A 16,790-nucleotide genomic window follows, 5' to 3' on the forward strand; every position below is an offset into this window, starting at 1 on the left:
GATTGTGGCCTGTGTGGCTGAAAACATTGGTTTGTTTTAATGCCCAAAGCCTTTTTGATGCAAGCACACAACAGTTTGTGAGGAGCCAGTGGACAGTAACACTGTAACTTCCCAACCTTGGTGCATTGGTGCACATCTGCTAAGTACCTAGGCCCTGGCCGGCAGTGAGGTAACACTCTAATGACCACAATAAAATGCATTTCATTCACACCTTCACCATGACCAGTCCATCTTTCACACATGGCCTTTATAGCTCCCCACCACCCCTGATTCATATTCAACTGATAAACCCTCAATCCCAGGCTTCTTTACCACTCAAAGCACTCACCTGATGAATCAAACCACTAATTTGATCCTCAAATGACCTCCCAACCTTTCTTTGTCTCTGTCTGGATCACCACAGGCACAAAGGCAGAACACTCCACCTAGTGGCCACGTAGATTAAAGCACAGACATAAAAGAGCATCATGGTCATGTTTGTTCCAGTTTTTTAAATTATTTGTATTTAACCTTTTTTTAACTAGGCAAGTCAGTTAAGAACAAATTCTTATGTACAATGACTGTCTATGAAAAGGCAAAAGGCCTCCTGCGGGGACAGGGGCCTGGGATTTATTTTTTATTTAAAAAAAATACAATATAAATATCGGAAAACATACATCACAACAAGAGAGACACAACACTACATAAAGAGAGACCTAAAACAACAAAATAACAGCAAAACACGACAGCACAGCATGGTAGCAACACAACATGACAACAACATGGTAGCAACACAAGATGGTAGCAGCACAAAAACATGGTATTTGGGCAAAATGGTTATTGGGCAAAGTCATCAGCACAAAGGTCAAACTGATAAAACTGTCAGTTTGAGTGTTTGTTGCAGCTCGTTCCAATCGCTAGCTGCAGCGAACTGAAAAGAGGAGCGACCTAGGGATGTGTGTGCTTTGGGGACCTTTAACATAATTTGACTGGCAGAACGGATGTTGTATGTGGAGAATGAGGGCTGCAGTAGATATCTCAGATACGGGTGAGTGAGGCATAAGAGGGTTTTATAAATAAGCATCAACCAGTGGGTCTTGCGACGGGTATACAGAGATGACCAGTTTACAGAAGAGTATAGAGTGCAGCGATGTGTCCTATAAGGAGCATTGGTGGCAAATATGATGCCCAAATGGTAAAGAACATCTAGCCGCTTGAGAGCACCTTTACCTGCCGATCGATAAAGTATGTCTCCGTAATCAGCATGGGTAGGATGGTCATCTTAATCAGGGTTAGTTTGTCAGCTTGGGTGAAAGAGGAGCGGTTACGATAAAGGAAACCAAGTTTAGATGTAACTTTAGCCTGCAGCTTTGATATGTGCTGAGAGAAGGACAGTGCACCGTCTAGCCATACTACCAAGTACTTGTATTAGGTGATTATGTCAAGCTCTAAACCCTCAGAGGTAGTAATAACACCTGTGGGAAGAGGGGCATTCTTCTTACCAAACCACATGACCGTTGTTTTGGAGGTGTTCAGAACAAGTTTAATTAAGGGTAGAGAAAGCTTGTTGGACACTAAGAAAGCTTTGTTGTAGAGCATTTAACACAAAATCCGGGGTGGGGCCAGCTGAGTATAAGACTGTATCATCTGCATATAAATGGATGAGAGAGCTTCCTACTGCCTGAGCTATGTTGTTGATGCAAATTGAGAAGAGCGTGGGGCCTAGGATTGAGCCTTGGGGTACTCCCTTGTTAACAGGCAGTGGCTGAGAACGCAGATGTTCTGACTTTATATACTGCACTCTTTGAGAGAGGTAGTCAGCAAACCAGGCCAAAGACCCCTCAGAGACACCAACACTCCTTAGCCGGCCCACAAGAATGGAATGCTCTACCATATCAAAAGCTTTGGCCAAATCAATACAAATAGCAGCACAATATTGCTTAGAATCAAGGGCAATGGTGGCATCATTGAGGACCGTTAAGGTTGCAGTGACACATCCATGACCTGAGCGGGAACCAGATTGCATACCCAAGAGAATACTACAGAAAGTCAGTCAGTTGATTTTTAACAAGTTTTTCCAACACGTTTGATAAACAGGGCGTTAGCGTCCCACCTAGCTCAAAGAGGTTTTTAAACATCTCCAATCCAAAATTAAATCTAGAATCTACTTCCTATTTCAAAACAAAATCTCCTTCACTCACGCTGCCAAAGATACCCTCGTAAAACTGACCATCCTACCGATCCTCAACTTCGGCGATGTCATTTACAAAATAGCCTCCAACACTCTACTCAGCAAACTGGATGCAGTCTATCACATTGCCATCCGTTTTGTCACCAAAGCCCCATCTACCACCCACCACTGCGACCTGTATGCTCTTGTCGGTTGGCACTCGCTACATATTCGTCACCAGACCTACTGGCTCCAGGTCATCTATAAGTCTTTGCTAGGTAAAGCTCTGCCTTATCTCAGCTCACTGGTCACCATAACAACACCCACCCGTAGCACGCGCTCCAGCAGGTATATCTCTCTGGTCATCCCCAAAGCCAACACCACCTTTAGCCGCCTTTCCTTCCAGTTCTCTGCTGCCAATGACTGGAGCGAATTGCAAAAATCGCTGAAGTTGGAGACTTATATCTCCCTCACTAACTTTAAGCATCAGCTATCTGAGCAACTTACCGATCTCTGCAGCTGTACACAGCCCATCTGTAAATAGCCCATCCAACTACCTACCTCATCCCCATATTGTTTTTATTTACTTTTTTTGCTCTTTTGCACACTGTCACGCCCTGGCCATAGAGAGGCTTTTATTCTCTATTTTGGTTAGGCCAGGGTGTGACTAGGGTGGGCATTCTAGTTTCTTTATTTCTATGTTTTCTATTTCTTTGTTTTTGGCCGAGTGTGGTTCCCAATCAGAGGCAGCTGTCTATCGTTGTCTCTGATTGGGAATCATACTTAGGCAGCCTTTTTCCCACCTGTGTTTTGTGGGTAGTTATTTTCTGTTTAGTCTCTGTTACCTGACAGGACTGTTCGCTTTCGTTGTGTTACTTTGTTCGAGTGTTTTTTGATAATAAATAAAATCATGAACACTTTTCACGCTGCGCTTTGGTCCACTCATTCCGACGACAGGCGTTACACACACCAGTATTTCTACTTACACATCCTCATCTGCACATCTATCACTCCAGTGTAAATTTGCTAAATTGTAATTACTTTGCTACTATGGCCTATTTATTGCCTTACCTACTCACGCCATTTACACACACTGTATATAGACCTTTTGTTCTATTGCGTTATTGACTCTGTGTGTTGTTGTTTGTGTCGCACTGCTTTGCTTTATCTTGGCCAGGTCGCAGTTGTAAATGAGAACTTGTTCTCAACTGGCCTTCCTGGTTAAATAAAGGTGAAATAAAAAAAAATAGTCACACAGCTGTCATCAATACTGGGTGGGTAGTCTCCTCTGATTGGTCCATGCTCAGTATGCAACACCACCACCATAGGTCCAGGTGTTTAGAAAGGCACTGAAAATCCTTCTTTTTCCTACAAATTCAGTTCTCAAATCGAGCCTTCTCCATTCTAGGAAATCACTGACCCTTCATGGGCTAAGGGAGCCTATATGCAAAGCATAGGTTAAACCAAAACTGACAGCCTGACTTCAAGTCAGTACACATGCAACCTCAAACTTAGCACTACACAGCAGCACTGAAAACCTCTATCACACTACTTTTAACAGAGCAAAACTAGTGACAGCCTGCCTCCCTGCATTCGAACAACCATGGGATGCTGATGAAGGTCCCAGCGAGTGTCACAACAGCACTGAGGAAGGGGGGCAGCCCCATCAGGCGACATTGTCTCTGAGGTTACAGACAACAACTGTCCCTCGCTCACCATATCTCTTACCTCAGCAGCATTCGGCAGGAAAATGTAGTTATTTTTCTGGGGATTGTAGTACTCATGCTCCTGGGTGTTCAGAGATGACATGAGTTAGCAACTGACTGCATTAGAGTGCTAACACAAACGGGTATAAGACAATACAATAGGCATACAGTAGATTTATTATTTTAGTGAAATCAACAACTAATATTTTGCCGTTGTTGTGGAAGCAGCAAGTGGTGATTGGATGGTCCAGCTGCTCTGAGGTCTTTAACTTGGTGCGGGCATCTTTGTCCCAGAAGCTGAAGCGTCTGTCAGGTCCCAAAGTGGATATTGTACCGTGGACAGGGTGGAAGGAGATAGCATTCACCTGAGAGAGTGAGGTAGAGGGGGAGAAACGGGGGGAGAGCAAGAGAGAGGGGGGGGGGTTAAGAGAGAGAGAGAAAGATATAGAAAATATGGTAGGGAGAGAGATCAATGCTACATTGTTTAGTTTGAGACTAATTGACAACTACTCATGTAAAGAAAGGCACCATTGCATTACTGAATAAAGACAAGGCAACATACAGTATATACAGCAGGTCTCGTCAACCCTGTTCCTGGAGAGATACCGTCCTGTAGGTTTTCGGTCCAACTGTAATCTAGCACACCAGATTCTAATAATTACCTGGTTGATACTCTGAATCAGGTTAGTTACAAATGGGGTTGGAGTGAAAACCTACAGGAAGGTAGCTCTCCAGTAACAGGGTCGTGGGGTAGCAGTGTTGGTGCCATTGGACCTGTGACACTTAAATAAAGTTGTCCTTGGCTCTGCAACAAAAAACCCATAGACAGGTACATCACAATTCAATAATCTTACTGGGACTTTGAATTCCAAAACTTGAGCCTTCTATGTGGTCACACAGGTTTGGGGGGTTAATGTAGCGGATAGCCATGCGACCCCCAGTGCAAAGCCTGTGTAAAGCCTGCTGGTCCTTAAATATTTCCACACAGCGATGCTGTAGAGAAAGTTCAACAAGGGAATTCAGAGGACATTCATGAAGAACCGAGGCTGCAAATGCTCAGGATGATGTTAAGATGAACATTATACAGAGAGAGAGAGAGAAACAATATGTGATTAAGAGAAAATGAAAGGGAAGGCCTCTCTCTGCTATGGCCAGCACTGCTATGGGGTACACCACATATGCACACTAGCTTCTCTCTGGTATCTGCAGAGACATTATGGGATTGGGGGAGCATGTGTCCTAGAACTGAGGGGGGGACAAAGAGATGAGGGAAGGAGGTCATCACATCTAACATCCTCCTTTTGTAATTAGAACCAATGACTTCGAAAGTGCATTTTATAACATTCTGAGAGATGACGATTCTCAAATGTTTAGAATGACGGTCTTCAGTGTTTTGTCCCAGCTGCCCGTCATAATACAGCTGTAGTTAGGAGTTTTTATCCAGTGCCATCGTGCTAGGAGGTAAACGTGGGTTTTCATCAAGATCATTTTATCATCATCCTTATGTTATTAGTCTGTTAGGGCAATGTGGTTGAAAAGAGAGAGGAGGTTGTTACCTGTGCAACCTGCTTTCTGTTCAGGTCCCACATCTTAGCTGTGTTGTCACAGGAATCCGACAAGACTTTGCTTCCATCCTGTTTAAACAGAAAAGTGTATAATCAGACCCTGGAATCCAGGTATTTTATATTCCCATTTCCAAGACACCGACATAGCATTGTTTCTCATTCCTCATCCAGCATCTTAAATGTATTGTAGTTTTAAGGCAGTAGCTGTGTGAGCAATAGTATGTTCATAATTCTCTGTGCGTGCAGTTCTACTGTGTTATGCCAGGCTTACATCACTCCAGCAAATGTCCAGTACATGACCAGTGTGCATCTGCTGGGCCACGAAACCCAAACCGTGCATGCGCCTTCGCACGCTGCGTGCATGCGCCTTTGCACGCTATCGTGCATACATTTATTTTGTCCCCCTACACCAAACGCGACATGCAGGTTAAAATATCAAAACAAACTTTGAACCAATGACATTAATTTGGGGACAGGTCAAAAAGCATTAAACATGTATGGCAATTTAGCTAGTTAGCTTGCACTTGCTAGCTAATTTGTCCTATTTAGCTAGCTTTCTGTTGCTAGCTAATTTGTCCTGGGATATAAACATTGAGTTGTAATTTTACCTGAAATGCACAAGGTCCTCTATTCTGACAATTAATCCACACATAAAAGGGTCAACCGAATCGTTTCTAGTCATCTCTCCTCCTTCCAGGCTTTTCCATCTTTGAACTTTTATGGTGATTGGCATCTACACTTTCATAGTATTACCTCGACAACCGGCAAAACAGTTTGTCTTTCAATCACCCACGTGGGTATAACCAATGAGGAGAAGGCACGTGGGTACCTGCTTCTATAAACCAATGAGGAGATTGGAGAGGCAGGACTTGGAGCGCGATCTGCGTCAGAAATAGGAATAACTTCTATTTTAGCCCTTGGCAACGCAGACGCTCGTTGGCGTGCGCGAGCAGTGTGGGTGCAATAATTGAATAAAATATATGTTTATTTTGCAACGCTCACGCACGTGACGCGAGCGGTGTAGTCAGGGTATTAGGGATGGTCTGCACATTGTCCTGCACCTCCCAGCACTGCACCTTTGGTTAGGGCACACAGAGAGCAATTAAGACAGCAGTCACCAACCATGGTTCTGGAGAGCTATAGATGTGATGTGCATACTGTTGTTCCAAACCAGGACTACTTCCAACCTGATTCAACTTATAGTGACAATCACTCACGTCATTGGCCCAGGATCCTTGAATGTGGAAGTTTCCTGGCATGGTGGGCGGAATGAAAGCCATGCAGCTGATGCTGTCATCAGGTGGCGAGGTGACCTCAACGTCCTGTAGCAGAGATAATGCAGCTAGAATTTAAAATAATTGAAAAGATGATGTCGACAGAGAGGGCTGCCTCGCTTCTAGTTCTTATGAAACTTTGCCATATTTAGTTTTTTTAATGTATTATTTCTTACATTGTTAGCTCAGAAAATGTTATGTGTTATTACATACAGCCGGGCAGAACTATTGGATATCAGAGAGGCGGTAACTCACCAGCACTACCAGCATTACGACCAGGAATATGACTTCCCCGAAGCGGATCCTTTGTTCGTACCACCCAGGGCATTTAAACTGATTCCAGTGGTCGACCCAAAACCACGCCGGGGAAAGCGTGAGTAATTACTCGCTAGAGTAAAGGATCCTAATTTCAAACTCTCCAAAAAAGTGTTTCAAATTCTAAAAACTTGCAATATTTATAGTAACTGAAAAAGGATCTTATGTAGATTGTTGCAATAGCCCTCTGACTTTAAAGAATATTTATATTAACACTGTGATTCCTAAAAAAATTGTCTGGAGATTTGGCCAATTCAGCTATACCATAAGGACCTCTTCTTCATGGTCTGTAAAGTCCTTTACTTTTGATAGATTTAAATAAACAATATATCACCATGGCCACAACCATAAACTGTAAACTCCAGCTCCCTGATAGATTAAGATAGAATATGAATTGTCAAATATGTTTATTTTAATTAGGTTTTAAAGTCTTATTAAAGCAACTGAGGAAAAACTAAATTGCTACTGTGTATACCACTTGAATGAAGAAGAAAAATGTGGCAACTCCATAAAACATAAACACCGTCAGATTTTTGTCTAACGTCAACTCCGTCAGAGTGCTGATAGATTATATTGAATGTTTATGTTTTTATTGGGGATTTTCAAATTAATAATTCTCTATATTTGACAAATGTTTGTATTGAACATGTATTTTTAGAGGCTAAAATATGTTTGTTTTTGAGTAGGCCTATCTGTTGTCAACTCTGTCACTGATGCTAACCCCCATAAAATATTTTGTTGTTGTTGTTAATATTCCGAAAAAATATTTAAATCAATCTTCTGCAAAATATGGTTAAATTATTGAAGTATCTGCTATGCTAGATGTTTGTTTTATAACTGTTGTTTTATGTTCTGAATCTAGAAAACATGCCAAAATGCTAACGAGTTAGTTGCATTTTCTGAAGAAAAAATATATGTACTTCAAAATATTTGTGAAACAATAGTTGAGATTGTCTTGTCTTTTAAGAATCCCTGAGGGGTGGAATCCCAGAATAAATGTGTAAAGTGATAAAAACAAATGTAGCTAGTTGTGCAAGACATTTTATAGATAAAAGGATAAGTAGCATATTGTATTTAACTGTGTGCATGCTTTTTTCTTAGAGAAAACAGCTGAGTCAAAGGGGGTGTGGCGGATTTTAAAACACTTCCGTGTGAGGTTACCCTTGTGCATCCTCTGTCGAAGTAGGTAATCGAGGAGGGGAGCAGACTTCTTTGTTCACCTACTAACGAATTGACACTCTCCTCAATCCCTCAACCACTTAGCGGTTTCTGGGCCACCGAGGAGGATGGAGGAGTTGAGATGACGGACTTCTGTCCAATTGATAATCTTCCATGGTCTATTTGATGATACTAACAAGTAACGTTACTGAATCAAAAGCGCTAGCACCAGCTACGGTGAACACCTTTCTTACCTATCTACACTAGGAAGATTTTACCTGACACCCTATGATTTAACTAATTTACATGACCCCATATAGATATATTTCACAACAATAGATGGATGGCTAATAGCCATGCTATGGAAATGTGTCACCTGTGTGGTCATGGTTAGAAGGGATGCAGCTAAGTCAAAGTGACATCAAAAGTTGCCTGTCCGAGTCATGTCTGGGAGAATTTTTGTATTTTAGCTTTTCTGAACCTTAACCTAACGATGCTAACCTGATACGAAAAGACACTTCTGACATTAGCTGCATCCCATGTAGTCAAAACCCACCTGTGCCAGTACTCAACTTCAACTGTCACAGACAAATGATGTAAGGTTTTGCATGTTGTATTTTTCATAGAAATTTAAATAATTTTGTTTTGCAATGTCCCCATACTATCAAATTATCAATATTATTTCTTATAATTTAAAATGGAAACTGCATGCAATGATACAAACTTCTGATTGGAAATCTGACTGACAGTGTAGACTACTTGGCTTTTAATGTTTTCAGAATTTTCCCAAATTACCTGACACTACTAACATGGTGTTGTGTTGAGGATTACATTCTATTAATTTCAATTTAATATGACTGTAATTTCAGTAATATTACTGATATGGGTGGGTTTTGGGAAGCCTGCACACCCACAACATACTTTTACAGAAGTAACATAGAATAACAACTTTTCTCAGCATGGGATCTCAGAATACAAAACTCTCAAGGTGCACATCTAAAGAGAAACTGAGGCGATAAACTTGCTCTAGCTTGCCCATTTCACATGTGAATCAAGATCAAAAGGGAAGTAATGTGCTTCAATTAATATTATAATGCAACATGTTTCCCCGCTGCTTTTTTGCCGCGTTCACATGCTATCAGAGTTATCGCAAGCTGCTAGTTCCCAGTGGGAAATTTCACTTGAACGACCCTCCAAGTCGGAATTATTAGTGGGAAACTGTTGTTACCTGAGTTGCCAAGTTGTGACGTTTCACCACTGATCTTTTACCTTTTCAACAAAAAGACGACAACAAATCCATTTTTTGACAATTACAATGTTATCAATATGGAGAATGTAGCTAGTTTGGCATATGTCAATGTTAAGCAAGCTAACTAACTTTATTATTAGCCATTTTAGCTAGCTTATCAAGCTAACTACAATCTTACTGGTTGAAGAATTGTTCCCGACTTCAAAGGCAAATGAACACATTCATGTCGGACTTACGACTTCCCACTTCCCAGTTTCCCATTTCCCACAAGCACATGAAGCAACCCTTTGTCTTGAGGTATCACCCTCCTCAGCATTGATGGCATTGATCAAGCAATGGTGTCACAACTTTCAATTACCTGCTTTGTTAGATGGCTTCATATTCTGATAGATGAATGACAAAGAGGACAGAAGCAACCAATAGAAAGACACCCACCTTTCTAGATCCAGAACACCATATAAACCAGCACCAACCAGCCTTGTAATCTTCACATTCATTGCAGAGACAGAGAAAGACACAGACCCGGAGGATGTCAACTTTTAAGTATCACATTGCAGCAAGGTACAATGGCAGCAGCATAACATTCCAATTGCAAGTACCATATTTTATTTCATTTATTTTTCTTATTTTATCCTGTTGACACTTCTGTGAGTAATTCCTCTGTTGTTGAGGTTAGGTTGACATACCAAATTGTTCCATTGAAACCGATCTGCAGCTGGCTGAAAGGTGTTGCAGTAATACAACTCATTATATGCTCAAACGGTTCCCCATGATGATGCAGAGACTTTGGCGCAGTGGATCTCCAACATGGGAAAAGATGCCTCTTGGTCTCTGGGTAGACATTCAATATTGGGCTCTGAGAATTTTACAGAGGACTGCTTTTATGTAGTTGACTCAGGATGTAGTTTATGAACTGGTGCCATCCAAACATGCACAGGTAAGCCTCGATTGGATATACACTATCGGTCAAAAGTTTTAGAACACCTATTCCTTCAAGGGTTTTTCTTTATTTATACTATTTTCTACATTGTAAAATAATAGTGAAGACACTACTAAAGGACAACAATAATAAGAAGAGACTTGCTTGGGCCAAGAAGCATGAGCAATGGACATTAGACCGGTGTAAATTTGTTCTTTGGTCTGGAGTCTAAATTGGAGATTTTTAGTTCCAACCACAGTGTCTTTGTGAGACGGATGATCTCTTCATGCGTATTTCCCACTGTAAAGCATGGAAGAGGTGTTATGGTGTGGTTTGCTTTGCTGGTGACACTGTCTGTGATTTATTTAGAATTCAAGGCACATTTAACCAGCATGGCTATCACAGCATTATGCAGCGATACGCCATCCCATCTGATTTGCGCTTAGTGGGACAATCATTTATTTTTCAAAAGGACAATGACCCAACACACCTCCAGGCTGTAAGGGCTATTCTACCAAGAAGTAGAGTGATGGAGTGCTGCATCAGATGACCTGGCCTCCACAATCCCCCGACCTCAACCAAATTGAGATGATTTGGGATGAGTCTGACCCGCAGAGTGAAGGAAAAGCAGCCAACAAGTGCTCAGCATATGTGGGAACTCCTTCAATACTGTTGGAAAAGCATTCCAGGTGAAGCTGGTTGAGAGAATGCCAAGCGTGTGCAAAGCTGTCATCAAGGCAAAGGATGATATATAAAATATAAAATATATTTTGATTTGTTCAACACATTTTTGGTTACTACATGATTCCCTATTTGTTATTTCATAGTTCTAATGTCTTAACTATTATTCTACAATGTAGAAAATAGTAAAAATAAAGAAAAATACTTTTTGACTGGGAGTGTATTTTTGCTGATTTGTGTGTGCTAATACTCAATGATGTGACCCATAAGTCTATGGGTTGGCGCCCCCCCCCCCCTTGGTTTGTGCTGTGGTGGAGATCTTTGTGGGCTATACTCGGCCTTGTCTCAGGATTGTAAGTTGGTGGTTGAAGATATCCCTCTAGTGGTGCGGGGGCTGTGCTTTGGCAAAGTGGGTGGGGTTATATCCTTCCTGTTTGGCCCTGTCCGGGGGTATCATCGGAAGGGGCCACAGTGTCTCCTGACCCCTCCTGTCTCAGCCTCCAGTATTTATGCTGCAGTAGTTTGTGTCGGGGGGCTAGGGTCAGTTGGTTATATCTGGAGTACTTCTCCTGTCTTATCCAGTGTCCTGTGTGAATTTAAGTGTGCTCTCTCTAATTCTCTCCTTCTCTCTTTCTTTCTCTCTCTCGGAGGACCTGAGCCCTAGGACCATACGTCAGGACTACCGGGTATGCTGTCCTCAGTCCACCTGGCCTTGCTGCTGTTCCAGTTTCAACTGTTCTGTCTGCGGTTATGGAACCCCTACCTGTCCCAGACCTGCTGTTTTCAACTCTTAATGATCGGCTATGAAAAGCCAACTGACATTTATTCCTGATTATTATTTGACCATGCTTGTCATTTATGAACATTTTGAACATCTTGGCTCTCTCTAATTCTCTCCTTCTCTCTTTCTTTCTCTCTCGGAGGACCTGAGCCCTAGGACCATACGTCAGGACTACCAGGCATGATGACTCCTTGCTGTCCCCAGTCCACCTGGCCTTGCTGCTGTTCCAGTTTCAACTGTTCTGCCTGCGGTTATGGAACCCCTACCTGTCCCAGACCTGCTGTTTTCAACTCTTAATGATCGGCTATGAAAAGCCAACTGACATTTATTCCTGATTATTATTTGACCATGCTTGTCATTTATGAACATTTTGAACATCTTGGCCATGTTCTGTTATAATCTCCACCCGGCACAGCCAGAAGAGGACTGGCCACCCCTCATAGCCTGGTTCCTCCCTAGGTTTCTTCCTAGGTTTTGGCCTATCTAGGGAGTTTTTCCTAGCCACCGTGCTTCTACACCTGCATTGCTTGCTGTTTGGGGTTTTAGGCTGGGTTTCTGTACAGCACTTCGAGATATTAGCTGATGTACGAAGGGCTATATAAAATAAACTTGATTTGATTATGGTGTGACCATGCCTTGAGGAACACACTATTGCCTGATTCACACTATTAGGTCAAACTCAGACAAGCTGGGGTGAGTTGTACTGGGCTGGTCTGGTATTTATCAAATCAAATCTTATTTGTCACTTGCGCCGAATACAACACCTTACCGTGAAATGTTTACTTACAGGCCTTAACCAACAATGCAGTTTTAAGAAAATTAAGAGTTAAGAAAATATTTACTAAATAAACGAAAGTAAAAAGATAGTAACACAATAGAATAACAATAATGAGGCTATATACAGGGGGTACCGGTAGTGAGTCAATGTGCGGGGGTACAGGTTAGTGTTGGTAATTGAGGTAATACGTACATGTAGGTAGGGGTGAAGGGACTATGCATAGGTAATAAACAGCTAATAGCAGCAGCGTAAAAAAAATTGTGGCCAATGCAAATAGGCTGGGTAGTCATTTGATTAACTGTTCAGCAGTCTTATGGTTTGGGGGTAGAAGCTGAGCTGAGACTTGGCGATCCGGTACCGTTTGCCATGTGGTAGCAGAGAAAACAATCTATCACTAGGGTGGCTGGAGTCTTCGACAATTTTTAGGGCCTTCCTCTGACACCGCTTAGTATATCAAATCAAATCAAAATGTATTTGTCACATGTTCTGAAAAAAAACAGGTGTAGACATTACAGTGAAATGCTTACTTACAAGCCCTAAACCAACAATGCAGTTTTAAGAAATACCTAAAACAAGTAAGAGATGAGAATAACAAGTAAATAAAGAGCAGCAGTAAACAACAATAGCGGGGCTATATACAGGGGGTACCGGTACAGAGGTCCTGGATGGCAGGAAGCTTGGCCTGAGTGGTGTACTGGGCGGTACTCACTACCCTCTGTAGAGCCTTGCTGTCGGATGCAGAACAGTTTCCATATCAGCGGTGATGGAACCAGTCAGGATGCTCTCGATGGTGCAGCTGTATAACTTTATGAGGATCTGAGAACCCATTCCAAATATTTTCCGTATCCTGTGGGGGAATAGGTGTTGTTATGCCCTCTTCACGACTGTCTTGATGTGTTTGGATGAAGTGGTCACCAGGGAACTTGAAGCTCTCAACCTGCTCCACTACAGCCCCGCTGATGTGAATAGGGTCATTTTCCTGTAGTCCACGATCATCTCCTTTTGTCTTGGTCACGTTAAGGGAGAGGTTGTTGTCCTGGCACCACACTGCCAGGTCTCTGGCCTCCTCCCTATTGGCTGTCTCATTGTTGTCGGCGATCAGGCCTACCACCGCTGTATCGTCGGCAAACATAACGATGGTGTTAGAGTCGTGCAGTTGCCTTCCCTTACCACCATAGCAGCCCATCAGGAAAACCAGGATCCAGTTGCAGAGGGAGGTGTTTAGTCCCTGGGTCCTTAGCTTAGGGAGGAGTGTTGAGGGCACTATGGTGTTGAACGCTGAGCTTAGTCAATGAATAGCATTCTCAAGTATGTGTTTCTTTTGTACAGGTGGGAAAGGGCAGTGTGGAGTGCAATAGAGATTGCGTCATCTGTGGATCTGGTGGCGCGGTATGTGAATTCGAGAGGGTCTGGGATGATGGTGTTAACTTTCAAAGCACTTCATGGCTACAGACGTGAGTGCTACAGGGACTATGGTGGTCTGCTTGAAACATGCAGGTATTACAGACTCAGTGTAGACACTTGCCAGTTGGTCAGTGCATGCTCTGAGTACATGTCCTGGTAATCCAAGATGGCGTAGCAGTCAGACGTCTTTGTCGTTGTCTTGTCGTGTCCCATTTATAAATCTTTTTTTCCCTTCGTATATATTTTGTATATATTTTTAATATTTTTAACCTCAATTTCAACATACTCTCCTCCAACCCGCCTCACCCAATGTGGTATGGATCTGCTATTTTCTATACTTTAGAACCGGAACCCCCAACAGAAGCTAGCCAGCTAACTAGCTACTAGCTAGTAGTCAGTTAGCCACTGCTAGCGGTCATCAGCTAACCTCAGCCCGGTCAACCCCTGCCAGTCTGCACAGCGCGATTCATCCAAGAGCATATCAGACTGCTTTTTCTCTACAACATCTCCTCATCTCCGAATTCCTACCGCAAGCTCTGAACCTTTTCACCTGGATCATCACAGCTAGCTAGCTGCTATCCGAGTGGCTACTCCTGGCTAACGTCTCTGTCCCGAAGCAAGCACCAGTTAGCCTGGAGCTAGCCTCGTGCTAGGCCCATCTCCCGGCTAGCTGAAGAGGTTCCTCAGCAACTCCTTGGGCTACAATACCTATTTGGCCTGGGCCGCTTTTACTGCCGACAAGGAGCCCCACCGATCCATCACGACTGGTCTACTGACGTAATCCGCCCGAAAGGTTTCAACAAGCTCCTCCGTCGTGACGTCCCCTGAATGCCCATCTGCTAGCCTGCTAGCCGCGGCCCGCTAGCTGTCTAGAACATGTCCCTCTACAACATCTCCACATCTCCGGATTCCTACCGCAATCGCTGAACCTTTACACCAGATCATCGCAGCTAGCTAGCTGCTATCCGAGTGGCTACTCCTGGCTAACGTCTCTGTCCCGAAGCAAGCACCAGTTACCTGGAGCTAGCCCCGAGCTAGGTCCACCTCCCGGCTAGCTGAAGAGATCCATCAGTCAATTTCTTGGGCTACAATACCCATTTTGCCAATTGGCCTGGACCCTTTTACTGCCTACACGGAGCCCTGCCGATCCATCACGACTGGTCTGCCGACGTAACCGTCCGAGGGGGCTACAACAGACTCTTCCGTTGCGACGTCCCCCTAAGGCCGTTCTGCTAGTCTGCTAGCCCCGGCCCGCTAACTGTCTGAATCGCCGTGTCTCCAGTTCGCCTAGCTACTCACTGGACCCTATGATCACTCGGCTACGCATGCCTCTCCCTAATGTCAATATGCCTTGTCCATTGCTGTTTGGTTAGTGATTATTGTCTTAGTTCACTGTAGAGCCTCCAGTCAGCCCTGCTCAATATGCCTTAGCTAGCCCTATTGTTCCCCCTCCCACACACGTGGTGACCTCACCTGGTTTAAATGGTGTCTCTAGAGACAAAACATCTCTCATTGTCACTCAATGCCTAGGTTTACCTCCACTGTATTCACATCCTACCATACCCTTGTATATACATTATGCCTTGAATCTATTCTTCCGCGCCCAGACACCTGCTCCTTTTACTCTCTGTTCTGAACGCACTAGACGAACAGTTCTTAGAGCCTTTAGCCGTACCCTTATCCTACTCCTCCTCTGTTCCTCTGGTGATGTAGAGGTTTATGCAGGCCCTGCAGCGCCTAGCTCTACTCCCATTCCCAGGCGCTCTCATTTGTTGACTTCTGTAACCATATAAGCCTTGGTTTCATGCATGTTAACATTAGAAGCCTCCCCCCTAAGTTTGTTTTATTCACTGCTTTAGCACACTCTGCCAACCTGGATGTCCTAGCCGTGTCTGAATCCTGGCTTAGGAAGGCCACCAAAAATCCAGAAATTTCCATCGCTAGCAATAACATTTTCCGACAAGATAGAACTGCCAAAGGGGGAAATCTACTGCAGAGATAGCCTGCAGAGTTCTGTCATACTATCCAGGTCTATAACCAAACAATTCGAACTTCTACTTTTAAAAATCCACCTTTTCAAAAACAAGTCTTTCACCGTTGCCGCTTATTGTAGACCACCTTCAGCCACCAGCTGTGCCCTGGACACCATATGCGAATTGATTGCCCCCCATCTATCTTCAGAGCTGGTACTGTTAGGTGACCTAAACTGAGACTTGCGTAACACCCTGGCCGTCCTACAGTCTAGGCTAGATGCCCTCAATCTCACACAAATGATCAATGAACCTACCAGATAAAACCCCAAATCCGTAAACACGGGCACCCTCATAGATATCATTCTGTCTTCAACCAGGATCTCAGCGATCTCAGCGATCATTGCCTGCGTCCGTAATGGGTCTGCGGTCAAACGACCACCCCTCATCACTGTCAAACGCTCCCTAAAACACTTCAGCGAGCAGGCCTTTTTAATCGACCTGGCCCGGGTATCCTGGAAGGATATTGACCTCATTCTGTCAGTATACGATGCCTGGTTATTCTTAAAAAGTGTTTTCCTCACCATCCTAAATAAGCATGCCCCATTCTTATCTCAGCTCACTGTTCACCATAGCAGCACCCACCAGTAGCACACACTCCAGCGGGTATATTTCACTGGTCACCCCCAAAGCCAATTCCTCATTTGGCCACCTTTACTTACAGTTCTCTGCTGCCAATGACTGGAACGAATTGCAAAAATCACTGAAGCTGAAGACTCATATCTCCCTCACTAACTTTAAGCATCAGCTGTCAGAGCAGCTTACAGATCATTGCACCTGT

The 16,790-nt window shown here is 43.5% G+C and overlaps 1 pseudogene; it reads right to left on the reverse strand.

The window, feature by feature from the left end:
• Positions 1-356: 356 nt before the first annotated feature.
• The window catches only part of LOC129851558 (mRNA export factor-like), a 31,561-nt pseudogene continuing 15,127 nt past the window's right edge, over positions 357-16,790 (reverse strand).

The sequence above is a fragment of the Salvelinus fontinalis genome, chromosome 3, assembly GCF_029448725.1.
Source record: "Salvelinus fontinalis isolate EN_2023a chromosome 3, ASM2944872v1, whole genome shotgun sequence".
Classification (NCBI taxonomy): domain Eukaryota; kingdom Metazoa; phylum Chordata; class Actinopteri; order Salmoniformes; family Salmonidae; genus Salvelinus; species Salvelinus fontinalis.